The sequence below is a fragment of the Pelophylax lessonae genome (genome assembly GCF_965119305.1).
Source record: "Pelophylax lessonae genome assembly, chromosome: 1".
Lineage (NCBI taxonomy): Eukaryota > Metazoa > Chordata > Amphibia > Anura > Ranidae > Pelophylax > Pelophylax lessonae.
The window spans coordinates 442,004,604-442,019,963 of record NC_138768.1 but is presented as its reverse complement, the minus strand read 5'-3'; positions in this window follow the sequence as shown (position 1 = coordinate 442,019,963).

Here is a 15,360-nt window from a genome sequence, read left to right as displayed (position 1 = left end):
ATGGAGGGATGTTCTCCTGATCAAATTATATATATATATATATATATATATATATATATAATTTTTATATATATATATATATATATATATATATATATATATATATACAGTGCCTTGCAAAGTATTCGGCCCCCTTGAACTTTGCGACCTTTTGCCACATTTCAGGCTTCAAACATAAAGATATAAAACTGTAATTTTTTGTGAAGAATCAACAAGTGAGACACAATCATGAAGTGGAACGAAATTTATTGGATATTTCAAACTTTTTTAACAAATAAAAAACTAAAAAATTGGGCGTGCAAAATTATTCAGCCCCCTTAAGTTAATACTTTGTAGCGCCACATTTTGCTGCGATTACAGCTGTAAGTCGCATGGGGTATGTCTCTATCAGTTTTGCACATCGAGAGACTGGAATTTTTGCCCATTCCTCCTTGCAAAACAGCTCAACCTCAGTGAGGTTGGATGGAGAGCGTTTGTGAACAGCAGTTTTCAGTTCTTTCCACAGATTCTGGATTGGATTCAGGTCTGGACTTTGACTTGGCCATTCTAACACCTGGATATGTTTATTTGTGAACCATTCCATTGTAGATTTTTGTTTATGTTTTGGATCATTGTCTTGTTGGAAGACAAATCTCCGTCCCAGTCTCAGGTCTTTTGCAGACTCCATCAGGTTTTCTTCCAGAATGGTCCTGTATTTGGCTCCATCCATCTTCCCATCAATTTTAACCATCTTCCCTGTCCCTGCGAAGAGAAGCAGGACCAAACCATGATGCTGCCACCACCATGTTTGACAGTGGGGATGGTGTGTTCAGGGTAATGAGCTGTGTTGCTTTTACGCCAAACATAACGTTTTGCATTGTTGCCAAAAAGTTCGATTTTGGTTTCATCTGACCAGAGCACCTTCTTCCACATGTTTGGTGTGTCTCCCAGGTGGCTTTTGGCAAACTTTAAACGACACTTTTTATGGATATCTTTAAGAAATGGCTTTCTTCTTGCCACTCTTCCATAAAGGCCAGATTTGTGCAGTATACGACTGATTGTTGTCCTATAGACAGAGTCTCCCACCTCAGCTGTAGATCTCTGCAGTAGTGTTGAGAGAACACGGACTGTATTATTCGTGTTCGTACCGAATAATTGGATTTTTGTTACCCGAACACGGACCCGAAAACTTTACTGTATGTTCGGGTAAAAATCCGTGTTCGGTCATTTTATTTCCGGGTTTGTATGTATTGGCGCGCTTTTAATGGCGGGCTTTCAACAGCCAATCAACAAGCGTTTAACTGGTGTGCCTTAAGCCATCCCAGCCATGCCTACAAATGTATTAGTAGCTGTGATTGGCCATCTGAAGCATGTGACCAAGTCTTTATAAGTTCGAGACGGAGCGCCGCTGCGTCATTCTGCTGTAGATTAGGGAGAGAGCACACATCATACGTGCTGGCTGCTGATTAGGGACAGACAGGCAAAAATCATATTGTGTCCGAAAAGAATTGAGGGACAGGTCGGAGTGCTGCAGGCAGGGCGAGCTATTAGGGCATTTTAGGGAGAGGCTGGAGATATTTAGGGTCAGTGTTCTACAATCGATTTTGCTGTGTGGGGGGGGGGTTTGCAGTGCCGGCAGTGACCGATCTTATCGATCCTTTTAGGGAGAGGCAGGAGATAGGCAGGGTCAGTGTTCTACAATCGATTTTGCTGTGTGGGGGGGTTTGCAGTGCCGGCAGTGACCGATCTTATCGATCCTTTTAGGGAGAATCTGGAGATAGGCAGGGGTCAGTGGTCCACATCGATTTTGCTGTGTGTGGGGTGGTGTGAACACAATCTTTTTGTCCGCTGAGGAGGAGGGAGAAAAAAGTATTTTTTATCAGTCAGTTGTGTGCAGCGTTTTTCCTTCAGTGCTGCTGTGCTGACTGTGATAATACACTGCTGTGTTCACATGTGCTATTATTGAGTGATTTCAAAAGTTATACACTTTTTTCTATTCCGCTATTAAATATACACCCTTGGGTTAAAAAAATTAAATTGTGGCATAGTCTGTACTAATCTAGTTAAAAATTACAAACTTAAAAGGGGAATTTTCATTTTTTTTCCCCTCCATAGCCTGCAGCAGAGCTGACTGATATAAGACACTGCTGTTCACATGTGCTATTGATAAATCACCAATTTTATATCATATTTTCTATTCCGCTATTCAATCTACACCATTGGGTAAAAACCATTAAATTGCGGGATAGTCTGTATCGGCACGTGTGAGATACACCTTTCCAATTTTTGGGGCGCATCTCATACTGCCGAGGATTTGAGGGTACTTCAGTGTGCATCCTGCCTGTTCCGAACTCCTCCTACTCCTTATCCTGCCTTTGGCGGTACAAAAAATAGTAATTTGGGCCTAGTCTGGGTCTCTACGTGTGAGATACATACACCTTTTGATATCATATTTTCTATTCCGCTATTCAATCTACACCTTTGGGTAAAAACAATTAAATTGTGGGATAGTCTGTATCGGTACGTGTGAGATACATCTTTCCAATTTTTGGGGAGCATCTCATACTGCCGAGGATTTGAGGGTGCTTCAGTGTGCCTCCTGCCTGTTCCGAACTCCTCCTACTCCTCATCCTGCCTTTGGGGGTACAAAAAATAGTAATTTGGGCCTAGTCTGGGTCTCTAAGTGTGAGATACATACACCTTTTGATATCATATTTTCTATTCCGCTATTCAATCTACACCTTTGGGTAAAAACAATTAAATTGCGGGATAGTCTGTATCGGTACGTGTGAGATACACCTTTCCAATTTTTAGGGCGCATCTCATACTGCCGAGGATTTGAGGGTGCTTCAATGTGCCTCCTGCCTGTTCCGAACTCCTCCTACTCCTCATCCTGCCTTTGGGGGTAGAAAAAATAGTAATTTTGGCCTAGTCTGGGTCTCTACGTGTGAGATACACCTTTCCAATTTTTAGGGCGCATCTCATACTGCCGAGGATTTGCGGGTGCTTCAGTGTGCCTCCTGCCTGTTCCGAACTCCTCCTGCTCCTCATCCTGCCTTTGGGGGTACAAAAAATAGTAATTTGGGCCTAGTCTGGGTCTCTACGTGTGAGATACATACACCTTTTGATATCATATTTTCTATTCCGCTATTCAATCTACACCTTTGGGTAAAAACAATTAAATTGCGGGATAGTCTGTATCGGTACGTGTGAGATACACCTTTCCAATTTTTAGGGCGCATCTCATACTGCCGAGGATTTGAGGGTGCTTCAGTGTGCCTCCTGCCTGTTCCGAACTCCTCCTACTCCTCATCCTGCCTTTGGGGGTACAAAAAATAGTAATTTGGGCCTAGTCTGGGTCTCTACGTGTGAGATACATACACCTTTTGAAATCATATTTTCTATTCCGCTATTCAATCTACACCTTTGGGTAAAAACAATTAAATTGCGGGATAGTCTGTATCGGTACGTGTGAGATACACCTTTCCAATTTTTGGGGCGCATCTCATACTGCCGAGGATTTGCGGGTGCTTCAGTGTGCCTCCTGCCTGTTCCGAACTCCTCCTACTCCTCATCCTGCCTTTGGGGGTACAAAAAATAGTAATTTGGGCCTAGTCTGGGTCTCTACCTGTGAGATACATAAACCTTTTGATATCATATTTTCTATTCCGCTATTCAATCTACACCTTTGGGTAAAAACAATTAAATTGCGGGATAGTCTGTATCGGTACGTGTGAGATACACCTTTCCAATTTTTGGGGCGCATCTCATACTGCCGAGGATTTGAGGGTGCTTCAGTGTGCCTCCTGCCTGTTCCGAACTCCTCCTACTCCTCATCCTGCCTTTGGGGGTACAAAAAATAGTAATTTGGGCCTAGTCTGGGTCTCTACGTGTGAAATACATACACCTTTTGATATCATATTTTCTATTCCGCTATTCAATCTACACCTTTGGGTAAAAACAATTAAATTGCGGGATAGTCTGTATCGGTACGTGTGAGATACACCTTTCCAATTTTTAGGGCGCATCTCATACTGCCGAGGATTTGAGGGTGCTTCAATGTGCCTCCTGCCTGTTCCGAACTCCTCCTACTCCTCATCCTGCCTTTGGGGGTACAAAAAATAGTAATTTGGGCCTAGTCTGGGTCTCTACGTGTGAGATACATACACCTTTTGAAATCGTATTTTCTATTCCGCTATTCAATCTACACCTTTGGGTAAAAACAATTAAATTGCGGGATAGTCTGTATCGGTACGTGTGAGATACACCTTTCCAATTTTTGGGGCGCATCTCATACTGCAGAGGATTTGCGGGTGCTTCAGTGTGCCTCCTGCCTGTTCCGAACTCCTCCTACTCCTCATCCTGCCTTTGGGGGTACAAAAAATAATAATTTGGGCCAGTCTGGGTCTCTACGTGTGAGATACATACACCTTTTGATATCATATTTTCAATTCCGCTATTCAATCTACACCTTTGGGTAAAAACAATTAAATTGCGGGATAGTCTGTATCGGTACGTGTGAGATACACCTTTCCAATTTTTGGGGCGCATCTCATACTGCCGAGGATTTGAGGGTGCTTCAGTGTGCCTCCTGCCTGTTCCGAACTCCTTCTACTCCTCATCCTGCCTTTGGGGGTACAAAAAATAGTAATTTGGGCCTAGTCTTGGTCTCTACGTGTGAGATACATACACCTTTTGAAATCATATTTTCCATTCCGCTATTCAATCTACACCTTTGGGTAAAAACAATTAAATTGCAGGATAGTCTGTATCGGTACATGTGAGATACACCTTTCCAATTTTTAGGGTGCATCTCATACTGCCGAGGATTTGAGGGTGCTTCAGTGTGCCTCCTGCCTGTTCCGAACTCCTCCTACTCCTCATCCTGCCTTTGGGGGTACAAAAAATAGTAATTTGGGCCTAGTCTGGGTCTCTACGTGTGAGATACATACACCTTTTGAAATCATATTTTCTATTCCGCTATTCAATCTACACCTTTGGGTAAAAACAATTAAATTGCGGGATAGTCTGTATCGGTACGTGTGAGATACACCTTTCCAATTTTTGGGGCGCATCTCATACTGCCAAGGATTTGCGGGTGCTTCAGTGTGCCTCCTGCCTGTTCCGAACTCCTCCTACTCCTCATCCTTCCTTTGGGGGTACAAAAAATAGTAATTTGGGCCTAGTCTGGGTCTCTACGTGTGAGATACATACACCTTTTGATATCATATTTTCTATTTCGCTATTCAAGCTACACCTTTGGGTAAAAACAATTAAATTGTGGGATAGTCTGTGTCGGTACGTGTGAGATACACCTTTCCAATTTTTGGGGCGCATCTCATACTGCCGAGGATTTGAGGGTGCTTCAGTGTGCCTCCTGCCTGTTCCGAACTCCTCCTACTCCTCATCCTGCCTTTGGGGGTACAAAAAATAGTAATCAGGGCCTAGTCTGGTTCTGTACGTGTGAGATACATACACCTTTTGATATCATATTTTCTATTCTGCTATTCAATCTACACCTTTGGAGTAAAAACAATTAAATTGTGGGATAGTCTGTGTCGGTACGTGTGAGATACATACACCTTTTGATATCATATTTTCTATTCCGCTATTCAATCTACACCTTTGGGTAAAAACAATTAAATTGCGGGATAGTCTGTATCGGTACATGTGAGATATACCTTTCCAATTTTTTGGGGCGCATCTCATACTGCCGAGAATTTGAGGGTGCTTCAGTGTGCCTCCTGCCTGTTCCGAACTCCTCCTACTCCTCATCCTGCCTTTGGGGGTACAAAAAATAGTAATTTGGGCCTAGTCTGGGTCTCTACGTGTGAGATACATACACCTTTTGATATCATATTTTCTATTCCGCTATTCAATCTACACCTTTGGGTAAAAACAATTAAATTGCGGGATAGTCTGTGTCAGTACGTGTGAGATACACCTTTCCAATTTTTGGGGCGCATCTTATACTGCATAGGATTTGAGGGTGCTTCAGTGTGCCTCCTGCCTGTTCCGAACTCCTCCTACTCCTCATCCTGCCTTTGGGGTACAAAAAATAGTAATTTGGGCCTAGTCTGGGTCTCTACGTGTGAGATACATACACCTTTTGATATCATATTTTCTATTTCGCTATTCAATCTACACCTTTGGGTAAAAACAATTAAATTGTGGGATAGTCTGTATCGGTACATGTGAGATACACCTTTCCAATTTTTAGGGCGCATCTCATACTGCCGAGGATTTGAGGGTGCTTCAGTGTGCCTCCTGCCTGTTCCGAACTCCTCCTACTCCTCATCCTGCCTTTGGGGGTACAAAAAATAGTAATTTTGGCCTAGTCTGGTTCTGTACGTGTGAGATACATACACCTTTTGATATCATATTTTCTATTCCGCTATTCAATCTACACCTTTGGAGTAAAAACAATTAAATTCCGCTATTCAATCTACACCTTTGGGTAAAAACAATTAAATTGCGGGATAGTCTGTATCGGTACGTGTGAGATACACCTTTCCAATTTTTAGGGCGCATCTCATCCTGCCGAGGATTTGAGGGTGCTTCAGTGTGCCTCCTGCCTGTTCCGAACTCCTCCTACTCCTCATCCTTCCTTTTGGGGTACAAAAAATAGTAATTTGGGCCTAGTCTGGTTCTGTACGTGTGAGATACATACACCTTTTGATATCATATTTTCTATTCCGCTATTCAATCTACACCTTTGGAGTAAAAACAATTAAATTGCAGGATAGTCTGTGTCGGTACGTGTGAGATACATACACCTTTTGATATCATATTTTCTATTCCGCTATTCAATCTACACCTTTGGGTAAAAACAATTAAATTGCGGGATAGTCTGTATCGGTACATGTGAGATACACCTTTCCAATTTTTTGGGGCGCATCTCATACTGCCGAGGATTTGAGGGTGCTTCAGTGTGCCTCCTGCCTGTTCCGAACTCCTCCTACTCCTCATCCGGCCTTTGGGGGTACAAAAAATAGTAATCAGGGCCTAGTCTGGTTCTGTACGTGTGAGATACATACACCTTTTGATATCATATTTTCTATTCCACTATTCAATCTACACCTTTGGAGTAAAAACAATTAAATTGCGGGATAGTCTGTGTCGGTACGTGTGAGATACATACACCTTTTGATATCATATTTTCTATTCCGCTATTCAATCTACACCTTTGGGTAAAAACAATTAAATTGCCGGATAGTCTGTATCGGTACATGTGAGATATACCTTTCCAATTTTTTGGGGCGCATCTCATACTGCCGAGAATTTGAGGGTGCTTCAGTGTGCCTCCTGCCTGTTCCGAACTCCTCCTACTCCTCATCCTGCCTTTGGGGGTACAAAAAAATAGTAATTTGGGCCTAGTCTGGGTCTCTACGTGTGAGATACATACACCTTTTGATATCATATTTTCTATTCCGCTATTCAATCTACACCTTTGGGTAAAAACAATTAAATTGCGGGATTGTCTGTATCGGTACATGTGAGATACACCTTTCCAATTTTTTGGGGCGCATCTCATACTGCCGAGGATTTGAGGGTGCTTCAGTGTGCCTCCTGCCTGTTCCGAACTCCTCCTACTCCTCATCCTGCCTTTGGGGGTACAAAAAATAGTAATTTGGGCCTAGTCTGGGTCTCTACGTGTGAAATACATACACCTTTTGATATCATATTTTCTATTCCGCTATTCAATCTACACCTTTGGGTAAAAACAATTAAATTGCGGGATAGTCTGTATCGGTACGTGTGAGATACACCTTTCCAATTTTTAGGGCGCATCTCATACTGCCGATGATTTGAGGGTGCTTCAATGTGCCTCCTGCCTGTTCCGAACTCCTCCTACTCCTCATCCTGCCTTTGAGGGTACAAAAAATAGTAATTTGGGCCTAGTCTGGGTCTCTACGTGTGAGATACATATACCTTTTGATATCATATTTTCTATTCCGCTATTCAATCTACACCTTTGGATAAAAACAATTAAATTGCGGGATAGTCTGTGTCGGTACGTGTGAGATACACCTTTCCAATTTTTGGGGCGCATCTTATACTTCATAGGATTTGAGGGTGCTTCAGTGTGCCTCCTGCCTGTTCCGAACTCCTCCTAATCTTCATCCTGCCTTTGGGGGTACAAAAAATAGTAATCGGGGCCTAGTCTGGTTCCGTACGTGTGAGATACATACACCTTTTGATGATATTTTCTATTCCGCTATTTAATCTACACCTTTGGGGTAAAAACAATTTAATTTCGGGATAGTCTGTGTCGGTACGTGTGAGATACATACACCTTTTGATATCATATTTTCTATTCCGCTATTTAATCTACACCTTTCGAGTAAAAACAATTAAATTGCGGGATAGTCTGTGTCGGTACGTGTGAGATACATACACCTTTTGATATCATGTTTTCTATTCCACTATTCAATCTACACCTTTGGAGTAAAAACAATTAAATTGCGGGATAGTCTGTGTCGGTACCTGTGAGATACACCTTTCCAATTTTTGGGGCGCATCTCATACCGCCGAGGATTGCAGGGTGCTTCAGTGTGCCTCCTGCCTGTTACGAACTCCTCCTACTCCTCATCCTGCCTTTGAGGGTACAAAAAATAGTAATCGGGGCCTTGTCAGGTTCTGTACGTGTGAGATACATACACCTTTTGATATCATATTTTCTATTCCGCTATTCAATCTACACCTTTGGGGTAAAAACAATTAAATTGCGGGATAGTCTGTGTCGGTACGTGTGAGATACATACACCTTTTGATATCATATTTTCTATTCCGCTATTCAATCTACACCTTTGGGGTAAAAACAATTAAATTGCAGGATAGTCTGTGTCGGTACGTGTGAGATACACCTTTCAATTTTTGGGGCGCATCTCATAACGCCGAGGATTGCAGGGTGCTTCAGTCTGCTTCCGGCCTGTTCCGAACTCCTCCTACTTCTCATCCTGCCTTTGGGGGTACAAAAAATAGTAATTTGGGCCTAGTCTGGGTCTCTACGTGTGAGATACATACACCTTTTGATATCATATTTTCTATTCCGCTATTCAATCTACACCTTTGGGGTAAAAACAATTAAAGTGCGGTATAGTCTGTGTCGGTACGTGTGAGATACACCTTTCCAATTTTTGGGGCGCATCTCATACCACCGAGGATTTGAGGGTGCTTCAGTGTGCCTCCTGCCTGTTCCGAACTCCTCCTACTCCTCATCCTGCCTTTGGGGGTACAAAAAATAGTAATCGGGGCCTTGTCTGGTTCTGTACGTGTGAGATACATACACCTTTTGATAATATTTTCTATTCCGCTATTTAATCTACACCTTTGGGGTAAAAACAATTAAATTGCGGGATAGTCGGTGTCAGTACGTGTGAGATACATACACCTTTTGATATCATATTTTCTATTCCGCTATTCAATCTACACCTTTGGGTAAAAACAATTAAATTGCGGGATAGTCTGTGTCGGCACGTGTGAGATACACCTTTTTAATTTTTGGGGCGCATCTGATACCGCAGAGGATTGCAGGGTGCTTCAGTGTGCCTCCTGAATGTTCCGAACTCCTCCTACTCCTCATCCTGCCTTTGGGGTACAAAAAATAGTAATCGGGGCCTAGTCTGGGTTTGTACGTGTGAGATACACCACCGTTTTGTAAAATTTTTCCTATTCCGCTATTCAATATACACCCTGTTTGAGTGTAAAAAATGAAATTACGGCATAGTCTGTATCGGTACATGTGAGATACACCTTTTTCAATTTGTTTGGCGCATCTCTTTCCACCGCTGAGGATTGCAGGGCGCTTCAGTTTGCCTCCTGTTCCCAACTCCTTCTACTCCTCTTCCTCATCCTGCCTTTAGGGCAGTGTTTCTCAACTCCGGTCCTCAGGGCACACTAACTGGCCAGGTTTGCAAGAAAACTGAATTACATCACAGGTGATATCATTTGCTGCTCAGTGATTGCAGTATTCTAGTCTGCATCTCCCCAAGGTAATACTTAAAATCTGGCCTGTTAGTGTGCCCTGAGGACCGGAGTTGAGAAACACTGCTTTAGGGTACAAAAAATAGTAATCGGGGCCTAGTTTGTGTTTGTACGTGTGAGATACACCGTTTTATAAAAAATTTCCTATTCCGCTATTCAATATACACCCTGTTTGAGTGTAAAAAATTAAATTACGGCACAGTCTTTATCGGTACATGTGAGATACACCTTTTTAAATTTGTTTGGCGCATCTCCTTCCACAGCCGAGGATTGCAGGGCGCTTCAGTTTGCCTCCTGTTCCCAACTCCTCCTACTCCTCTTCCTCATCCTGACTTTAGGGTACAAAAAATTGTATTCGGGGCCTAGTCTGTGTTTGTACGTGTGAGATACACCGTATTATAAAATTTTTCCTATTCCGCTATTCAATATACACCCTTTTGGGGTAAAAAAAATTAAATTGCGGCATAGTTTGCATATTTGACTGTGAGATACACCCGTGCGATACTGTTGTTGTTTTGTTCTGCTATTCAATAAACACCTTTCTAGGGCAAGATCATAAATTACAGAAATATGAGGAGACCGTCAAATAGGGGCCGTGGCCTGGGTCGTGGTGCTGCTGGTAGAGCTCCTTTTGCAAGGAGAGGACGTGGTCGATCTGTGCCAGCTACACGCACAAGTGAAACACGTTCCTCAAGTGTGAGTAGGCGACAGAACCTGCAGCAGTATTTGGTAGGGCATAATGCGCCTCTAGAAGTGATGAGGCCAGAAGAAGTAGAGGCGATAGTAGATTGGGTTGCTGACAGTGCCTCCAGTTCCTTCACATTGTCTCCCACCCAGTCTACTGCAGAAAGGTCAGAGTTGGCACCTGCAGCCAATGTCCAACCGTCTTTCACCTCACCCCCCTGCAAATCAGGCAAGCAGTCTGAGCCCCAAGTCATACAGCAGTCTCTTCTTCTTTTTGAGGACTCTGTCAGCAGGGTTTACCAGGGCCATCCACCTAGCCCTGCCCCAGAAGTGGAAGAGATTGAGTGCAGCGATGCCCAACCACTTATTTCTCAAGATGAGTACATGGAAGAACCATCGCAGCACGTCTCCGATGATGACGAAACGCAGGTGCCAACTGCTGCGGCATTCAGATTTGTGGAGACCGACAAGGAGGGCAGGGGTGAAGACTGGGTGGAAGATGATGTGGAGGATGATGAGGTCCTCGACCCCACATGGAATGAAGGTCATGCAGGTGACCTGAGTAGTTTGGAGGAAGAGGCAGTGGTCGCACAGAGCCACCAGCACAGCAGAAGAGGGAGCAGGGTGCAGAAGGGAAGCGGCCGTGCCCTAGACACTACGCCTGCTACTGCCCAACGCAGCAAGGGAACGAGCGCACCAAAGCCAGCTCAAAGGAGTTCTCTAGCGTGGAAGTTCTTCAGAAAATGTGCTGATGACAGGACAGGAGTGGTTGCACCCTGTGCAATCAGAGCCTGAAGCGAGGCATAAACCTTCTCAACCTGAGCACAACCTGCATGATCAGGCATCTAAGTGCAAAGCACGAGCTGCAGTGGAGTAGACACCTTCAAAAACAAGAAACGTCTCTGGCTCATCCTGCTTCCTCTTCTGCTGCAGTCTCGGCCGCTCCAGCCACATCTGTAGTGATACCGGCACCTGCCACCCCGCAAACAGACGATCTGTCAGCAACACCACCACCTGGGTCACCAACCATCTCCACAATGTCCCGTGGAAGCGTTCAGCTTTCCATCTCCCAAACACTTGAGAGGAAGAGGAAGTACCCCCTCTACCCACCCGCGATCCCTGGCCCTGAATGCCAGCATTTCAAAATTCTTGGCCTTTGAAATGCTGTCATTCTGTCTGGTGGAGACGCACAGTTTTAAAAGCCTTATGTCGGTGGCTGTCCCACAGTACGTCGTGCCCAGCCGCCACTACTTTTCCAGGCAATCCATCCCTTCCCTGCACCACCAAGTGGGGAAAAAAATCAGGTGTGCACTGCGCAACGGCATCTGTGCCAAGGTCCACCTAACTACCGATACGTGGACCAGTAAGCACGGTCAGGGGCGTTATATCTCCCTAACGGCACACTGGGTAAATGCAGTGGCGGATGGGCCTGAGGCGGATAGCAATTTGGCGCATGTCCTTCCACCACCGAGGATTGCAGGGCGCTTCAGTTTGCCTCCTGTTCCTAACTCCTCCTACTCCGCCTCCTCATCCTCTACCGCCTCCTCATCCGGTCAGCGTAACACCTTCACCACCAACTTCAGCACGGCCAGGGGTAAACGACAGCAGGCAGTTTTAAAACTTGCCTGTTTGGGGGAAACACACACCGCGCAGGAGTTGTGGAGGAGCATGGAACAGCAGACAAATGAGTGGTTGCTGCCAGCGAGCCTCAAGTCCGGCCTGGTGGTGTGCGATATTGGGCGAAATCTCATAGCAGCTCTGGGCCTAGCCGGTTTGACGCACATCCCTTGCCTGGCGCATGTGCTGAATTTGGTGGTGCAGAGGTTCCTTAAAAATTACCCCGATATGTCAGAGCTGCTGCAGAAAGTGCGGGCCGTCTGTGTGGACTTTCGGCGTTCTCACCCTGCTGCTGCTCGCCTGTCAGCGCTGCAGCATAACTTCGGCCTTCCCGCTCACTGCCTCATATGTGACGTGCCCACAAGGTGGAACTCCACCTTGCACATGCTGGAAAGACTGTGCAAGCAGCAGCAGGCCATAGTGGAATTTCAGCTGCAGCACGCATGCGTGAGTCGCTCTGCGGAACAGCACCACTTCACCACCAATAACTGGGCCTCCATGCGAGACCTGTGTGCCTTGTTGCGCTGTTTTGAGTACTCCACCAACATGGCCAGTGCCGATGACGCCGTTGTCAGCTTAACTATCCCACTTCTATGCCTCCTTCAAAAAACAATTCGGGCGATGATGGAAGAGGATGTGGCACAGGATGAGGAGGAGGAGGATGAAGAGGTAACATTTCCAAGGCTTTCAGGGCAGTCATTCGCAAGGGGCTCCGAGGGTGGGTTCCTGCACATACAAACGCCAGGGACACAATTGTCCAGAAGGGGCACAGTTCTGGAGGATGAGGAGGATGAGGAGGAGGAGATGGAGGAGGAGAAAGAACCATGTTCACAGCAGGGTGACACCCAGGCCAGCCCATGGCCATCACTGGTGCGTGGCTGGGGGATACAGAGGACACAGACGATACACCTCCCACAGAGGACAGCCTTTTGTTGCCTCTGGGCAGCCTGGCACACATGAGCGATTACATGCTGCAATGTCTCCACAACGACCGCCGAGTTGCCCACATTCTAACTTGTGCTGATTACTGGGTGGCCACGCTGCTGGATCCCCGTTACAAGAACAACGTACCGTCCTTAATTCACTCCCTGGAGCGCGATTGCAAGATGCGCGATTACAAGCGCACGCTGGTAGACGCGATGCTGCTGGCATTCTCACCTGACAGCGGGGCCACAGTGGAAGCACAAGGCAGAGGAGGAGGAGGAGGAGGAAGAGGTCGCCAACGCAACCAGGGCACCGCCAGCACCTCAGAAGGCAGGGTTAGCATGGCCGAAATGTGGAAAAGCTTTGTCAGCACGCCACAACAAACAGCAGCACCAGCAGCTCATATGGAACGTCTTAGCAGGAGGCAGCATTTCACCAACATGGTGGAGCAGTATGTGTGCACACGCCTACATGTAGTGAATGCCCCCTTCAACTTCTGGGTCTCCAAATTGGGCACATGGCCTGAGCTTGCCCTTTACGCCTTGGAGTTGCTGGTGTGCCCTGCAGCCAGTGTATTATCTGAACGTGTATTTAGCATGGCTGGGGGCGTTATCACAGACAAGCGCAGCCGCCTGTCCAGAGACAATGTGGACAAGCTCACGTTCATTAAAATGAACCAGGCATGGATCCCACAGGTCTTTTCCATACCTTGTGCAGAAATGAGATGGATACCGACCTTACCCAGCCATTGTTCTATTTTTGCTCTTTCTCACTCTTTTGGGGTGTACCCTCATTTAAAATGACTGAAAAAAAGCAGTGTTGGCTACCTCGTCCTCCTGCACCGCTGCTTCAACCTACACCGCCCATAGGTGTGCGAAGCCTATTGCATTAGGGTGTCCACCCCAAAGTTTAAATACACATGCATGTGCTTGCCTACATGTACATGGCCCCGATACATTACTCTCCCTGCTGGCAAAGTGAAATAGAAGTGTGTGGCACTTCTCTTATGGCAGAGCAGGTCCGAGGGAAATCTTTCCCATCTCCTCACTGGCAAACAGAGCGATAATGCTAATGTGCCCTAGGTGATTAGGGTGTGCCCGGGCACCCTGTGCACACGCCTATGACACAGCCACATCCACCACCACCTCAACCTCCCTCCTACTCCATATGGGCCTCGTCCTTCACAGATGAAGAACATTGTTTTATTTTTCTGTTTTTTTTGTTGTTTTAAGTTATTTCCCTATCCACATTTGTTTGCAGAGCACTCGCCATGCTCTTAACTACGTTTTGCTGCCATTTGCAGCACTCTAGCCCTTTCCATTGGTGTTTTAGAGCCATTTTAGTGCCTGAAAGTTCGGGTCCCCATTGACTTCAATGGGGTTCGGTGTCCGGGTAAAGTTCGGAAAAAGTCCGGGACACGGACCCGGACTTTTTTTTCAAGTTCGGCCGAACCCGCCGAACACGGACATCCAGGTGTCCTCTCAACTCTACTCTGCAGTTCATCCAGATTGATCATGGGCCTCTTGGCTGCATCTCTGATCAGTCTTCTCCTTGTATGAGCTGAAAGTTTAGAGGGACGGCCAGGTCTTCGTAGATTTGCAGTGGTCTGATACTCCTTCCATTTCAATATTATCGCTTGCACAGTGCTCCTTGGGATGTTTAAAGCTTGGGAAATCTTTTTGTATCCAAATCTGGCTTTAAACTTCTCCACAACAGTATCTCGGACCTGCCCGGTGTGTTCCTTGTTCTTCATGATGCTCTCTGCGCTTTAAACGGACCTCTGAGACTATCACAGTGCAGGTGCATTTATACGGAGACTTGATTACACACAGGTGGATTCTATTTATCATCATGTCATTTAGGTCAACATTGGATCATTCAGAGATCCTCACTGAACTTCTGGAGAGAGTTTGCTGCACTGAGAGTAAAGGGGCTGAATAATTTTGCACGCCCAATTTTTCAGTTTTTTATTTGTTAACAAAGTTTGAAATATGAGAAAGGGTGGATGTAATTCCACGCTTAGGATGGGTATATATGTAAGGATTGACACCACACCTGGCTGCTGCCCACTTCAAAAAATGCAACCCTATAAGGGGAGCATTCAAAGAAATTGCCTCGGGTGTGTAAAACGGAAATGACGTGGTCACACTCTCAAACGAAATGTATGCC